This window comes from Ambystoma mexicanum, chromosome 2p (genome assembly GCF_040938575.1).
Source record: "Ambystoma mexicanum isolate Mex_15411 chromosome 2p, UKY_AmexF1_1, whole genome shotgun sequence".
Classification (NCBI taxonomy): domain Eukaryota; kingdom Metazoa; phylum Chordata; class Amphibia; order Caudata; family Ambystomatidae; genus Ambystoma; species Ambystoma mexicanum.
The window spans coordinates 1,171,805,876-1,171,823,212 of NC_090923.1; the positions used below are offsets into that span (position 1 = coordinate 1,171,805,876).

The 17,337-nt window shown below is 43.8% G+C and overlaps 1 protein-coding gene across 6 annotated transcripts in view; it reads right to left on the reverse strand.

The window, feature by feature from the left end:
- The window catches only part of WNK3 (WNK lysine deficient protein kinase 3), a 2,095,067-nt gene that overhangs the window by 1,492,225 nt on the left and 585,505 nt on the right, over window positions 1-17,337 (reverse strand). The gene's annotated exons all lie outside the window — the stretch shown is intronic.

The window sequence follows — 17,337 nt, forward strand, 5'->3', positions numbered from 1 at the left end:
TTAGAATGGTAACATCCTTTATGAGAAGGGAGATGGTCAGCACAAGCATGGTTTTTATGTTTTGTAGAGGAAGGAAAAGAAAGTTAATTTTAAAAAGGGATAGTGCGCTCAAAAGGGTTATTGTGCCGATCGTTTGGGCATGTATTTTTCAGCATACTGTGATCGAGCGTAAAAAACGCTCCTATGCATCTTAGCTTAGTTTTCCTCACTTTTACACATGCGAAAACAAGGGGTTGTGCGCAGCCATCTTGTGGTAATATTATCCGTTGCTGCATCGCCTTAAGGTCTAGTGTCCCTGCAGCACTAAATCATAGCCACCCCACCTGTGAAGCTGACATCACTAGACGTTTACACCCCTTTTCACAAAGCCAATGCATGTCTTGTGTCAAGATCCTCTTTGCGCAAGCTATTGACGTGCCTCCATGGCAATGGCTGGACGTCTCTTTCCTCAATAAGTATAACAGACCCCTTCTCATCAGAGTTGCTGTTTCAATCGTTTCACTGTCTTTTTTTTGGATTGCCTGTAACTCGTTTCTGCTCTGTTCAGCTACTTTCTTAGCACAAAGCACATGCGAACAGATACTCACACTAGCAGTAATATTGATTTCAATCTTTACTTGTGTTTTATTATAACATATGCCGTATAATGGCAGCAATACAGCCCTACCAGTACGAGCCTGAGTATTCCGAGGAGGAAGTAATTGAAAGAAAAAGATGCAGAAACAATGGGGTATTAACGACAGTTGGGAAGATGAATCACCGGAGCATGAGCCTGAGCCTAGTCGCATGGAAGACGTTTCCACCTGATGTACCTGCAATCGCTGCAAGGTCATGCCAAACGAGGTGGAGAACTGCTGCTGCAAAGAAAACTCTGGATGCTTGGCTAACATATCAGAAGAAGACACACCTCCGCTATGCGTTACCGAGCTGCATGACTTCAGGACAGCCTGCCTCACACGGTCCGTGTTGAGGATTATGATGGTGCTTATGCACAAACTTCGCGCAACAGTTTGCCCTCGCAATCCAAGTAACGAGGTAGTGTACTCTAGGTGTGATGTCATTTTGACCACTGAGACGAATAATATTTAATGTTTGTCGCCTACATTGTCGTAACTTTGATCGATCACTGACAAATGAATTTAGTCTTCAAATTGGATAGATTTCTCTTGCTTTTTGCAAACCGGAGTTTATCGCTTATGTGTGTTTCACTGGTTTATAGTTAATATTTCGAATCTCATTATTTGGAATGCAAAAATATTACCAAAAAAAAAATGTCGAATGTCTTATTTTTTGTTTCACCCTGCTTTTTTTTTTAACCCTTTCTATTTTACTCGTGAAACAACAAAAAAAACACGCAAATAAAAAATAAAAAAAATACATTCGGTTTTTTTTAGCAATTTGTTTCGACATTTTGTCATTCGAAATGTTATTTCCAACATATTAACTGGATACCGTGTTTCACTATCAGCTAAGAAACAATACTTCTCTGTGGCCAAAACCGTTATGGATTGAATGGGTGTTTACTTTTGTAATGTGTCTAGACATTAAAGTCCAAGTTCATTTATCAATGAAGTAACGTTTCTAAGGGCAAATATGCCATAGAATTCAGGATGCATTTTCAAGTAAAGAGGGAACACTTATATTGTTAATTCGGTTACAGTATGTATGTTTCTCCTCCACAGGTGGTACAGGCTGGTGTCCTACCGTTCCTTTACATGGTGGCTTTATGGGAGGCTTGTATTCTACATTTGACGAGTAATACCTACCTGTGTCGTTGGAGCCATTCGCGCAAAATTCCCCAGTGACAGCGGACAGTACAGGGGATTTTCACACTGTGCTGCAACCTCAAGTATACAATTTGTAGTTTGTGAAATCAACATCACCAAACTAAATAAAATACAAATGAGCATATACCAATAGTGGTTTCAATTAGTCAGTGAATCAAGAACACGCTCAATGGTTCATGATGGACATAAAAGAATGGTTGGTGCCCTTTTACGTTCACCTCTTCCGCAACAAATCATCCCCCCTCCATTATACCCCACTGCAGTACTGGGTGGGTGGGAACGACCAAGGTGCCAAACACCCAAATACATTTCAAAAGGTTTCTTCTGGACGGTGACCATTGTTCTCATGGCCACCCCAGACCCACTGTCTCCAGTCCCCCCCTCTTCAAGACCCCGCCACTGCAATCCACAAAAGTTTGTCTCCCTTCAGCAGTTTCCCGGCCTTTGGCGCTCGCCTCATGCCCATCCACCCTCCCACCCAGCATCAATGGTAGCCATGCGCTCGCAAGGGAGCTGGGTGGGGGGAGGAATGGCCAAGGTGCCAAACACCATGTACACTTCAAAAGGGTTCTTCTGCACGTTGAAGGCAGCCTCATTGCACGTGTCCCAATAATATGCAAAAATAAGGTAAACCCCCGTCAGGGAATGAGACCAGGAGATGAGTTGCAAAGATAAAGTTTATACAATCATAAGAATTGCCAGCAAAGAACTCTGCTGCCCGAAAGACGCTCTGCCGAAACATTATGTGGGCAGCATATTAAAAAAGTCACACAGCATCACTGATGACATCATGAATAGGGTGCACATTCTAGCATTGGAGAGGGGGCCTATGGAACAGTTTATACTAAATGGGAAACAAGATGACAATTGCCCACCGTCTCCGTGTTGCTGTTGGCAAACGTGGGTCAGCTGGGCTCAACTCAGCGGTGTGAAGGTCAGGGCAAGGGAGCACACATATATATATCCAACTAAACTAAACAGGAACTTATAATGCAAAAATAATGGCACACATACAATCTTGTATGAATAGGGGTAATCAGGTCGCATGATCTAATATTCTGGCATTCTAACCTCTACCCTTCTGGATTCTCTTTGATACCGCAATCTGTGCACCCAGGTGCACACCCCAAAGGTTTGATCTGCCATCTGCCCCGCTTGGGTCAGCATAAAGTAGGTAGACGTGTGTTAATCTTTCGGAAAATATATTGCCACACAGGATGAGGGCTGTGGTGGGGGTCCTGGAGTAATCGGTGCGCAGAAGTGTCAGATGAGTATCAGCATGAATGGAACTAGGGAGTGGGGGGGTTGGAGCTGCTGGGCTCTGGCCTGGCGGTTGGGGGTTGAGCGGCACAGACAGTTTAGTGGAGATGAATGGGCACTTTGGTTTATGACTTGTCAGTGTCTCACGCTCTTCGCAGAGCACATTCTTTCGGAAATGATACTACTGGATTTTAACAAGGCATGGCTGGCTTCCGTGAGAACGGATATGGCACGGGGGGAGGCAATGGTGTGGGCTGGCTGTGCATGGCGCTGGGGATGGGAGAGCTGCATTTCTACAGAGATGGATTTTCGGGTCGGGTAGAAAAGATGGCGTTGGGCCTAGTTCAAAATGGTTTCTTATGGTGGAGCTTGGGCTATAATGTATGGGTTATTTTCTATGGGCTGTAGTGCAACAGAATGCCGCGGGGGGTGGCTGCGCCTCCCCATGGTTATTACATATGGTATGTTTACAGAGTGACGCGGGGGGGGCAAGGATCGTCTCCTTCCCCAACCACGGTGACCATTGTTCTCATGGCCGGCCCAGACCCAGGCTCCCCTCTTCAAGACCCCGCAATCCACATAAGTGTCTCCCTTCAGCAGTGTTTCGGGCCATTTGCGCTTGCCTCATGCCATTCCATCCCCCCTCCAGTATTGATGGCAGTTCGCAGCTGTGGCCATGCACTCGCAAGGGGGCTGGGAGTACGGAACGGCCAATGTGCCAAACACTTCAAAAGGGTTCTTCTGCACGGTGACCATTGGTCTCATGGCCTCCCCAAGCCCAGTGAGCCCAGTGTCTCCAGGCCCCCCGGCTTCAAAACCCCACCTGAAACACATCGCACATTCACAAAATTAGTTTTCTTTTTTTTTTCTATGTGAGCCTTTGCACTTGGGTTTAGGGTGTGCCCACAGGTTTTCAAATTATATAATAACTTGTGAGGTACACACTTGTTAGTGTTTTTCATACAGGTAGCTTGTAGCACTTTATGACAATGCACGGAAAATGAAGGAATAAGATTCTGCATCAATTTCTTTTCCCCCCAGTGTCAACATCAAGTTCACTCGCCTATCAAGTAATTTTATTGTACTTGTCCTTTACGATAATGTGTTATGCTTGCAATTTCAAATTAAATCAAAATGGTTGTGTGTGCTATCAGTTAGTAACACTAAGTGGCATGTATTTGTTTCTATCTATATGTACCATCGTCTGCATCGGTTTGTGTCAGTTCCGTTTCGCTGTTTTCATCCATACTAAAACAAGTACTGTGGAACTTTGAATACAATCACTTCCTCCATTGCAACCTGTCCAGAGTATGAGTTAGGCCTACTTACAGTTCCCTTGCAAGAATCAAAGTAAATACTACAAAGGGTATTATTAGAAAGTGAAATGCATGTGACTGTACGCGGTTTCAAACTTTTATTATATCGGTTCTAATGTTACTTCTTCTCTAATGCATAATATATTATAAAAAGGTTTGAGGGCAACATTACAGTCAGTATGTTTACCACTGTGATCTTTGATCAAGTACATGTGACATCTCGGAAGGTTAACATATGAAATCTGAAATGTATATAATGACTAAATAACGTACACTCTTTGAGGCTATGTGTGTAAGTGCTCTGTGCAAAGAAATATTTTAATTTTCAGTAAGATGGAATTTTCTTTTTTTAATGAATACTGGATTCAAGGAATGCACACAAGCTGTTGAATTAGAAGAGGAGGCACATGGACCAAAAGAGAATCCCACGGTTTCAAAGAAAAGCAAGAAAACAAGGGTAATTAACAAACCAGTTTGTTTTGTAGACGTTTTTAGACTGGTGTTTTATTCATATGTTTGTAAAGTGGAATGTCCTGTTTGTGTAATATACATGGAGCATGTTTTTCAACACTTCTCTTAGAGGTCCAGAGGGAATAGAAGTATAATGACACAAACAAATGAAACCAAAGATGTTGCTTGACAAACAGATTTCACAATGGAGCAACTAATATTTGAGGCGCAGCGTGGTCCAGTCAATAAGCAGACTCATGATGCTTATGCCCAATGGCCGGAAACTGAATGGAATTTGATCACTGAACCCTGCAAAGTGTTCATGGACCATTGCTACCATGTGACAACAGAATACAATGAAGATGCATTGCAATTCCTCGCAGACCCCTTGACACAATCTACACCGGCCAAAAATGTTCCACCCAAGAACCATTCGATTTTAAATGTTTCTCCAATTCGTGTGCAAATATCACAACCTGAAATAACAGTGACTGAAGCTTCAACGCAATTGACCGAAGAACTTGCTAAAGATCTCGACTTCAGTTTGCCTAGTTTTGGCGATTTGTCCGCCACAGTGGAGTCACAAACCACATTCATGGCAGACGATTGGCTGTTAAAGGAGCAAAAATACATTGTATTCGACAGCTGCCTGCTAGAGATTGTACAGATGCTGAAATGTGTCCATACATTGAGGGGAAATATATGCGGGCAGCCATTGGTGAATGTGCCTCGTGTATTACAAGGCACTAACCTGAAAATCCAAGCCAGCTTTGTCCACCTCCATAATACATTTTCATGGTCCGCTCAACCGATGCTGGACAAAGTGTCAGATGGAAATCTACTAGGTTCAGCAGCACATTTCAGCGGGTCTACTTTCAGTAAGATTTTGAGTTTGTCAATTTGTGGGAGTGGATTTCCTTGCTAAAACCCAGTACTACAAATATCAAAGGGAATTCTTATTCCCTGCAATAAGACAAGCCTGGAAAACTGAACAGATGTCAATCGAAAGTAGACGCTATGGCAAACGTTTCTGGCTAGCTGGCGACGGACAGTGTGACAGCCCAGGATTTTCAGCAACGTACATACCACTTTCAAGACATGGAAAGTAAAAAAAAAATGCTGATTTCGGAGATAGTGCAGGTGTCAGAATGTACATCTTCTGTGGCCAAGGATAAACATGGTTTCATCAAATCCCAACATCTTCAATCGAGGGGAATGCAAATAGACCTGATAGCCACTGACAGGCATGTTTGGATATCCAAGGCCATGCGAGAGCAGTTTCCACACATTCGTCTATCAATTTGATGTATGACACGTTGCCAAATCAGTCAATAAAAAAATGACAGCTGCTGGTAAAAAAAAGGGTTCGGAACAAATCTTAGTGGCGTCAATCTATCAGCAACCATCTTTGGTAGTTCTCTAAAACTTGTGATGGGTCTGTAGAAATTCTACTTGAAAAATGGCGTTCATTGATTCACCATTGTTCCAACGTTGGACAACAAACCAAAGTTTGCACAAATGTGCACATGGACCTTTATCGGAGGAGCAGGAACACAAAAAGAAGTGGTTGGTGCCATGTTCACCTCCACACAAAGCTCTTGAGAAGATAGTGTATGATAAAACGCTTTCAGGAGACATGAAGGGACTCGCAGAAATCTGTCATACCTGAGATTTGGAGGCGTTCCACAATATTTGCCTAAAGAACAGGCCCAAAAGGTTGCATTTCGGCATAGATGGTATGGAGGCCAGAACTAGACTAGCTGTACTTGCGTACAAAGAGAACGTTGGGAGGGAACAAGCGAAAACAGCAAGACAGTTTGGGATGCTTCATTACCTCAAGGCCTTCACAAAACGAAGTAAACAATGGGTGGCCAAGCCAATATACCAGTAAATGGAATTCAAATTTGTGTAAGATTTGACATTGAATGTGTTGGCTATGCATACTCATGGAATCGATCCAGATGTTGTTCCTAGGAAACATACAGTGCTACAAAAAATTGCAAACGAGCCCTGTCCACCTAAAGAGGTACTTGTAGAAATATTGACATCCCGATATATATATTCACAATCTTCTCACAATAACATTTTTTATATTGTTTGTACATTGTACTACAACAATTGAATGCTATTACACTCAATATCAAAGCTACAAAAAGTATTTAAAAGTATTTAATTATGCAGATATAATTTGGTGTATGATTCATTAATGTATTTCTTTCACCTTCCCTTCATTGATATTAATGTTCCTCGAACGTTAAGACACATGTCTGCGATTGCTATTGGTGATTTATTTGAAAATGGAATTGCCCTAGCACATCAGTGCTGCACTGCCCGTTTCGGTTGCTGAAATACTGATGGGCAAATGAATATTTACCATCAGTCGACGGGACACAGACTTGGTGTCTGTCAAGCCCTACTTCTAGACCCAAACCACATCCACATATGCAGTGCTTGGCACTGGCATTGAAAGCCTATGGTGGGTAAGATTTTCATAGCAATGATAAATCAACAGACCTGTGTCAAAACTTCCAGAACGTTCTGCCTTAGCAGGGTTTTATTTTTCAAACACCTCGGCGAGTGGGCCTCTTTTTATACAGACTATTTCAGTCTTTTGATGTTTTTTTTGGGCTCTCCATAGCACACCATTGCGTCCGTCCAAAATGTCATTTTCCAATGTATCCTCTTTGTCAGCTTTTTGGCAATAAGTGCCTGATGTTGCTACTTTTCCATACAGTGCGACTGTTTTGCTTTGCATGCGCCTGTTACTGTGTCCTTCCCTTGTGTTTTTCCCAGCCCCCTGCAACATCATTCCTCCTCTTCCCCCTGCCTACCAACTCCATGGTGCTCTCTGTCTCTCCTATCTTTAGTAACTGTTTCTCTATCGACTACCCTGCTCTCATCACTAAATCTGGTAGGAAGAAGCTTACAAAGGACACCCTGGTCTCCAACCCAGGCCTCCCTACCGCATACCTGTGCTACCTCCAGGCAAACCCTCACCGATATCCTCTTTGTCGTTCAGTCACCACACCTATGGACTCTACATGTGGTCTCTGTGCTCTCTACTTGCTCTTCTTCTCCCATTGATGGTGGACGCCTTCTTGGCCTCCTTCCACTCTGTCCAAGGTCATCATTAATGTTCACTTAATGCCTCTTAATTAACAAGTCTCTGTGAAATTCTCCTTCTTGGAGACTAATATCCAACCAGATGCTTCGTGTACTTCCTCCGGACTCTCAGAAAACTGCTCTCCTGAACATCCACAAGGACGTGCTCTCCAACCTTGATTCCTTCTTCCCTGTGTCCTCATATTACTCGATCGCTACTCTGCCTTTGACATGGTGAAAACTACCATCCTGCTCAACCGTCTCCGTGATAACCGGGGTATCACCGATCATGCCCTGGCAGACTACTTTCCTCTTCTATCGACCATCCCTGTTCCAACTCTGGTCCTTTCTCTCCTCTACAACCATCCCTGTTCCAACTCGGGTCCTTCCTCTCCTCTATCTCTATCTGCTTTTTCTCCTCCTATACCCTGCTGATCTGCTGACTGAAACTGTGCTGATTGCCAGGATACCGCCTGACCTGGTTACCCTTTTATCTCTGGTACAGGTCCCCTACCCACCAGTTGCCCACCTGCACTGCCCCCCCCCCCAGGCAACACTTGCACTCTGGGACTGTTTCTGTATCCCTACTGCCCTCTACGAGCAATTGGCACCTGTTGTCTACACTTACCATTGCACTTTCCACCTGCTGGCCGCACTTTTTATTTATGGTCTTCCTTTATTTATATTGACTGTTTATCCCAAGCACTCCACTGCCCCCTCCCCATTCCCCCCCTGGCACTTTTAGCCCCCCCCCTTCCCTTTTGTACTTTCCCGATCTCAATGTCACCTGGCCTGGTAAGATCTTTGTCTCGGTCTCCCCTCGCTTGCCTCGTCACGCCTTCAAGTACTTTTACATAGGTGCGTTATAAATGCCATATCATAATATACAATATCGTGGTCTGTTTTGGACAGACACAAAAGGAATCCTAGGTTACACGAGGCTTTCAGTGTAACTGTGCCCAAAAACTAATTTGAAGTCATGGCTTCCCCTGCACTGAACCGAAAGGCAACTGTCATTGAATATTACAACGAAAGGTCCAACTCTCCTCCAATGACAGTTATACAGAACACAATCCATAGTTTTATACCATGCCAGTTATAGACTATGATTTCTTGATGAGATTCACGGTACAACAGATAGTCTACCAAAGGAATTCTATGTTGGCTGGGTTAGCCAGCACTCTGCAGCGGTTTTCAGATTTCGAAAACTGATCTGCCGCCAAGGGCACACCCTACTGGAATAGTGGGAACCAATTCTTCATCGCCTCATGCCCCATCCTGACTTGCTATGGCCTTCCCAATAAGATACGATTTTCAGTTGAGCATCGCGATTGCGTGACTTCGCGCACTACTGCAATGTTGAGCACAAGGCTACAGTTTTCCCAGATCTGCATTTCAAAAACAGGGAATGAATCAGAAAAATTGTCCAACGCTCATCCCCGCTTACCCTATGCACCCGCACAGCCGATTGACACAAGGCCTAGTCGGATCATGAATACAACTAACCTGATATGGGCAAGCAATTTGACCTGTCTCGCTTGAACTTAAGACAGGGCTGCCTCAGGTGGGATAGATAGTGTGAACGGCTGTCCCAGGTTACGCTCACAACATTATGAATACAAACCTCGTGAAAGAAGCAAAGAGACAGGTTGCAGGGTTTAACAAGGTTTAGTTTATTCCGAAATTAAAAAATAATCATAAGGTAGCTGCTTTGAAATCCTATGTCTACAGGAAACGTGGCTAAGGAAGAAGCCAGTGTGTGAAAAATACGAAGTCTTTATTAACCCAGCTAGGAAAGGGAAACAAGGTAGACCATTTTCGGGATTGATAACACTGGTGAAAGAAAATTGTGGCCTGAAAGTTGTCGAACACAATCCCAAACCCATATGTGCAGGTCCTGAAAATAAAAAATTGGAGGCGTATGACCTTAAAGTGTTGATAATTAATGCGTAGGGAGTGAGAACAAGACCCTACCAGAAAGTTTCCTTGAAGACAAAGAAGGAGGTAGATAAATCAATGCTGATCGGAAAAAAAGACAACTAATTCTGATATGTGGGGATCTGAATATCAAATTACTTACGGAAAAAGGAAACCCAATAACAGATTCACAGTTAGTAGGCAGAGCATTGCATGGATAAAAGAAATGGCTGTCCATGAATTGAAGATGCTAAATGGCCAAATAAGGGGAGACCTCCAGGGTGCTGCAACTTGGCATAGGGGAACCCGTTACGCCTGCTTGGATTATTTTTTTGTTTAAAAAAAAAAACGATCCCTTGGATCAGATCCCTAAAAGTGATGAAAATGAAAACTAGTGATCATGATCTACTAAGGATTGAAACAGAAATTCCAATTCAAGTTCAGAAAAGAGAAATGATGGACCCGGTTGAAATATCATGGGGATTAAATAGATTAAGGATAAAACAAAGATACTTTCCACAAATAATAAAAGATACGTAAAGCAGGTGACTGTGAAACCATAGGGAGTGGAGTACAGATGGTTGTTGAAAGATTTCTAAATCAAGAGAGACGCAACAAAGAAACCAACCAGCAACAGGACATGACTGACAGAAAGGAGGTGGAAAAAAGGAAAAAATACTGAGCAGATCTGAGAAGGCTGAAAAAAGTAGTGGACCTTAGTAAGTGGGATAACATCAGGAAATGTAAGCAAACCTATAAAAACTGGCTCAGGGCAAACCGGGCCGAAAGGGCACACGGAGATGCAGAAAAAATGTTAACCGCTGTGTGTGCAAAAAATGCAAGAAACCTGTGAGAGATTATTAATAAAGGAGGGGAATTCCAACAGGCTTTTACCCTGAGCCAAGTTTCAGAGGATAGTTGGGCTATTATTCATGGATAAAGAAAATGTCCTTAAGAGTGACGGAGGAGGAAAGTCAAGTTCTTGGAACAATAAATTAGACCGAACTGAAATATTAACAATGATCCAGAATTTAAGTACTTCAAGGGCCGCCGGCCCGGATGGCATCTCTAATCAAGACTTGAAAAACAATGCAGAGAGTTGGGCTGATCTGATAACGGTAATGTTCACACAAATACTTACAAAAAGAACTCTACCTTCATCATGGAGGGAGGCTATAATAGTTCTGATGAATAAAAAGGGAGATCGAGGAGACCCACGGAACTATAGGCCAATCGCCTTGTTAGAATCAATCAGCAAATTATTGCCATTCAGAGGTTTAAAAACTTGGGCAAAAAAGGCGGGAATCCTAGACCCTAGGCAAACAGCTTTTGGAGCTGGAGTAGGTACATCACTCAACCTTTTAATTTTAAACTTGCTGAAACAGGCAATTGAAAACAAAACAAAAATATACCTAGGGTTCATGGATCTAGAACAGGCTTTCTATACAGTCAGCCGGGAACGCTTATAGGAAAAGCTGTGTAAGTGGAATTGCCCGAAGGATTTATTGGAGGCAATACAAGCCTTATACATAAATACAACTATTCAGATCCCTACATAAATACAACTATTCAGATCCGCCTCACAAAAGCGGGCTTATTATCTAGAGGGATACCTACGCAAAATGGGATAAAACAAAGATGTGCCTTAGCCCCATTGCTGTTTGTATTGTTTATGTCGGACATGGAAGAATCCCAAGAGAATATCAGAGCTTTCCCACCTAAAATTAATGAAGAAACGATCCCGTGGATCTTACATGCAGGTGATCTGGTGTTTATAGACCAGACGGCCATTGATCTACAAAGATGTCTCTATGCTTTCAAAACTTATCTTGATGCTAATAATATGAAGATAAACGCCAAGAAATCAAAAGTATTGATTATGAGTTCTACAGCGTGAAGGAAGAAAGTGGAAAGTTTAAACTGGTCGATAAATGGCAAAAATCTAGATAATGTGGACTCTATAATTTACTTGGGAGTCAGAATTAACAAGAACAGGAATGAGCTGGGTCAATACCAACTGATCAGAGAAAAGTTGGTAAAATGAACCAACCAAGGGAGAGCCATACACAATCGATATGGAACTTACACCATGATTCCCATTATAACATTCTACAAACAGAAGGTAGTGGCTGTATTGACATATGGCGTTGAGTCCCTTCTGAGTTTGTCATGGAAGACTTGGGAGATCTGCGAAGGTTTCTTTTGGAGGAAAGTCCTAAGATTGCCAAACTGCCTGCCCGGATACACAATATGAAGTGTTGAAATTGAAGAGGGGTGGATTTATGTACAAAGTGTACTTTTGTTGGTAGCATCTTTAGTTTTGTTGAAACAGCTTGTTTTAAATGCAGGCAGATTCACCCCTATTTCAGCCTCGGAATTCTGGGTTAGCTTTTAAAACTTGTTTGAGATGTGCAAAGAAGCGCATTGGTGTGGTGAACAGAACTTGAGTGGCAGATTTCAGTAAGCTTTAGGGGATCGCTGTGGCCGCCTCTTCTGTGTCCCATGGAGTGCTGTTGTGGTTCCCCCCATATGTTCTGGGGACCAGTCAAACTTTCCTTCCTACCTGGGAGAGGGAGGAAGCAGGGTTAGCCCTTTGTTCAATCGGATTCAGGCTCTGTATCCTGGCTGATGGCATGGCCTGAATGGCCCCTCCTGCCTGGCTGCTTGCCCAGAAAGCAGTCGCCCTTGCGGGGTGCTTTTGAGAACCGAATACTTACCTTAGCCTTAGTTTCCCTACGCATGTACTCCTTCATTTCTTCAGGTGGAGACCTGAAGAGCAGCTACCTCCACCTTGCAAGCGGATTCTACTGTGGATTTTGTCATTTCGAGTTATAGTTATCGTCTTTATCCAATCCATTTCTTTGACAGTTTTTTTTTTTACCCTTAATGGATTGTTCACCAAATCTTTCCACCCTCTCCCACTGTGATCAAACATAGCAGCAGTGATTCCATGAAGACTAAAGGGTTTGATAATTTATTATGCAAAGCCACTTGAAGTACTTCATACAGGGAATTTTTCGAGGGTGACATTTTTCTTAAAACGGATGCATAATGTGTTTGGTGTTTTGCTAGAACACTATCGAGTTCCTGACCTGCGGGACACGTTTCCGGATGCAGAGTGTTTTTTCCACTTTCACTGAGTGACACTGGAAAGAATCCTCTATAGGACCCCCCCCCCCCACCCAGCAAAAGAGTGTGGCGGAGAGTGCATTTGGAGAGTGTACCCCCTCATATCATCGCATCTTTACCACACTGACCCCCAGTAAGAGGGATTAAATGGCACTATGTACAATCTTGGTCAAACTGTGATAATTCTGTGGGTCTACATTGAGGGACTACGTCCACTCTTTTCCAGTGAACACTATGCGCAGCACCACACAATTGGCGAAAAAACAGGTATTAGCAGACCCAGAAAATCGCAGACCCAGAAAATCGCAGACCCAAGGGGGACAGGGTTAAATCCCTAGGGAGCACGCGGCTTGGGCTAAGCGGTGAAGAGCTGGAGGGTTTGCCCGACAATGCGCAGACTATGCCTAACCTCCCTTCTACTTGTGAATGTAAGACGGACTTACCCGACAATGCCAATACTGCCATCTCTGTGCTTGCGGAAAACAATTTTTTTTAGCCCTCCCCCCCCATCCCCCGACGACCTTTCTAGATGTCAGGGCACTCAAGACATGGCTGCAGAAGGGGCCCAGCATCTAGTGCTGTCTACTATAATGACCAATCAATCTGCTCAATACGGTGGTACCGGGAGCTTCGGAGAACTGTCTGAAGTAATGCTGAGGAAAGAACTTTGGCCACCTAAAAGCCTAAAGCACCTAGTACAAGTCTTTCTAGCACATAAGCCCCGCGCAGTGGCTTCCAAAGTGGCAGGTCTGCATGTATCTTCAACGATGCCCCCAACCCCCCTTCTTTCAGCATAGAGGGGGTCTGTGTATTTTATAACATACTCATCGAATATGAAAAAGACTAGCGGCCGAGCAGCAGAGTAAGATATTGTGTCAATTGAAGCTCAGCGCGTGTCTCCTCTCATTGCTTCAAAGCTGTCTGCATATTTACCTGCTCAAGAGGGGTAACATAAGACAACAGGACAGGGAAACTCCCTGGAGGACGTGTGTCCCGTCAATCTAATAATTGAAGAAGAGACAGTTGAACAGACAGGCAAACACTGGGAAATGCCCAGTGGGTGGCCCACTAGAAGTGGGGTCTGCAGGCCCATGGAGACAGCCACATTTAAAATGAACGGCTGCAACACTGGATGCACTGTGAAAACAAACATGCTCAAGGGAGCTTTTATCAGCCCAGGAACTAGTGCTCCCCCGTTATATGGAACTGGAATGAGAACTAGAGGGCTGTCAGGGTGAAACCCGCTAACATAGCTGGTAAGAGAGCATACACAGAAACACAGCGACACGGTCAGTGTTGGATATGCCTGCTATTTTAGCAGAAAGGAGAGATTAACAGACCATGAACTTCTGGAATGTCTGGAACAAACTAAAAGCGCTGACCTCTATTAGAGCGGAGAATCAGAAGACGCAAAATATGTGGTGACAACGTGACTTATCAGTAAAATCAATGGCCCAAAAAAGATAATGAAAGGATTCACTCCCAGAATTAGGATGCATTGACAGTATGATCAAAGTTACTGCCCTAATGAGTGATTCCGACCCCGGTGGTCCAGGGAGACCAAATCACTTGGAATCACAGGAAAGGCTGGAAACGGGAGATCTAGGAAAGGCTCCTCGAGATCTACAACATGATGAGGTCATCAAGGGTAGAACAACTGAGCCTCGGATGGACGAGTGCAGGATAAAGGCTAAGAAGCACGCTAATAGGTTAAACTTGCATAATCAAAAACAAAGAACAACGCAGGTTTACAACTTGGATAAATCCACAGATAATTCTGTAACTCAAGAGGGAGAGGTAGACTTCTTTGGGACGCTGCACGTGCCCCAAAGAAAAATTAGGTCTACTCAGGTCCCTGTTTCTCCACATAATGCAGCTGAGGGGAGATATTGTTTACCTAATACGCCTGCCAGAGCCACTCCTAGTATACAGAAACAGCAAAAGGCCAGTCCTAGGATATTGGCTGAAACAGCGCAAAAGTTGATAAAATCACCTTAAACGACCCCTTAAATCAACTATTGGTGATAACGATAGCTATGGCGGCGTTCATGAAGGTCTATTGGGCTATGCAGGATACCTTAGCTAAATCGGACTACGCTGCTGGCAATGGTAAATTCGAAGATGATCTTTTTGGAAGGGTAGATCACTGCCACTTTGTCAGTAGCTGGAGAACCACTAAGAGCTGCTCAATCGACATCAACCATGAACAGGACTAACATCAGAACCCCACGTTAACCTCAGTGATGAGGGAAGGAAGGAAGGAAGACTAAATACCCCAGTTGGAATTTTCACAGAGTATGCAAACCAGGGTCAGAAAGTCTCCGAGTGATGTTGAGCGGGAGATTATATGCATTGATGCTGAAGTAATTGTTAAACAGAATGAAATTGGATCCACTATTCAAACTAGTAGTAGGAATCAGATGGAGGATGGGGAGATGGTACCGGTACAAAAGAAAACATTCCCGCTGTTTGGTGCTAGACGAAGGAACAGGTTGGAGCCAGCCGCCTTGGCACCTCCACCAAAACAAGTTCAACGAACACAAGAAAATGAAGCTAGGAACTTCAGGAAACTGTCAAGTCTGAGAAAAGAAAAACCTACGGGAAGACAGCGTAAGGATTGAAAAGTAATAAAAAAAAAAGGTAAGCAGGACTGCTAGTCCCAAAGTACTGCAGCAGAATACACAAACCGAGCCTGTGGAGGAAGGGGCTCGAAATCCGCTCCTTGACCTTTCAGCCTACTCAAGTGAAGATCGCGATCAAGAAGATGATATCCCGGCACCAGGAAGCTATGTAGATCTGTAGTCCCCAGGATACTCTGGCAGTGCAGCATATTCTGGATAATAGTTGCGCGAGCAGATCGCTGTTTTTTCTAACGTTGGCAGATAAGCGAGATCTGGCAGTAAAGAGTTTGGAAACTAGAGGGTGGCGAGAGAACCCAGAGCACCATGATCCTCGGGTGGGCTGGCAAACTGTGGAAGACCGTGATAAAAACTGATCTCTGGCTTTTCTAATGTTGGCGAAGAAGCGCAAGGTGGCAGTTAACATTGCCGAAACCAAGGAGCGGACTGCAATACATGATGGCAGTCTTAAAACATGAACCTTAATGAAAATCTGTCTGCAAAGGTCTCCCAACGATGGGGTGGAAACTGGCACGAACAGGAGTGACCATGAGGGGCTCCCGCATCATGACCGACACATGGGTTGGGTGAAGAAACCACCCCCCTTTAGCTATTAGAATGGACATTCGAACAGAATACCTGCGCAAAGAAAAGCATGCAAGCAACCCCGATTCTGAGAGTGCCATTTCTTCACGACTACATAAGAGCTATGACCGATGTGTATGGCTAGAAAGGGTGGTAGATGAAGGACAACTTCATATTGAACAGACATAATCTAGTGAGTCTCTGCCACTGCATATCTCACCTGAAAGAAGTATCCACAGAAGACTTTGCAATAGTGGAATTTAGACGTAAAGAACGAGCCGACCTGGTACATCTACATCTATACTCCAAAGTAGTAAAAAAACCTGCAGCTTTCCACAGCTCCAAACTTTCTACAGTAAGGGCACAATCGGACGGACCCATCAAGGAAACCGAGGAACGCCCAAGGGATCCAATTTATATGAGTAAAAAAGAAGGTGTTAACACCAAAGGAAATAACTTTGAGCCTATTGCCAAGCCAAGGCTTACAAAACCCATTCAGGATACTAAACAAAAAACCGGGGACCAAAGGCCCGGAAGCTGTTGAGGATGAAAGACAGGTTCCTTTCGGTGGGCTGAAAGTTTCCCTGAAACAGACTGTCAAATTTAATACTCAAAGAATCTAAGTGGAAATTATACTACTCACTGCTTCAGAAGTATAAAAGCCCAAGAGAATTCCTGGGCTTGGCTCCCAGCGGCTCTGGCTAATCAACAGCGTAATTAGCAGGGAGTGAGGAAGGAGTCCCCAATTAGGCAGCTATGACTCGCAGCCTGGAACACTAGAGGGTTCTCACACTTGATGCGAGGAGGGTCTTTAAAATTAATATAATGTAGATTTGGTCTCCCTACAGGAAACGTGGCTGAAAACCTCACCTTTTCTAGATGGATACACCATTTTCTGTAATCCTGCGTAGTGGACAAAATGTGACGACTTGGGCGGTCTACTAACACTAATTAACTCAGCAGCTGCTTTTGATATCATCTCCTCCAAGAACAGAGGCCATTACCTTCAACAAACCACTTTGTGTAGTAGACCTACAATCTCAAAGCAAAGTACTTTGGTCCCTCAGTATCTGACTGATTCAGATTTACTGGAGTCCAGCCATTAGGAATAACAAAGACCTACTCGATATACTGGCAGACGCAATTGATGAAGCCTAGGCAAGGGGGAATCTT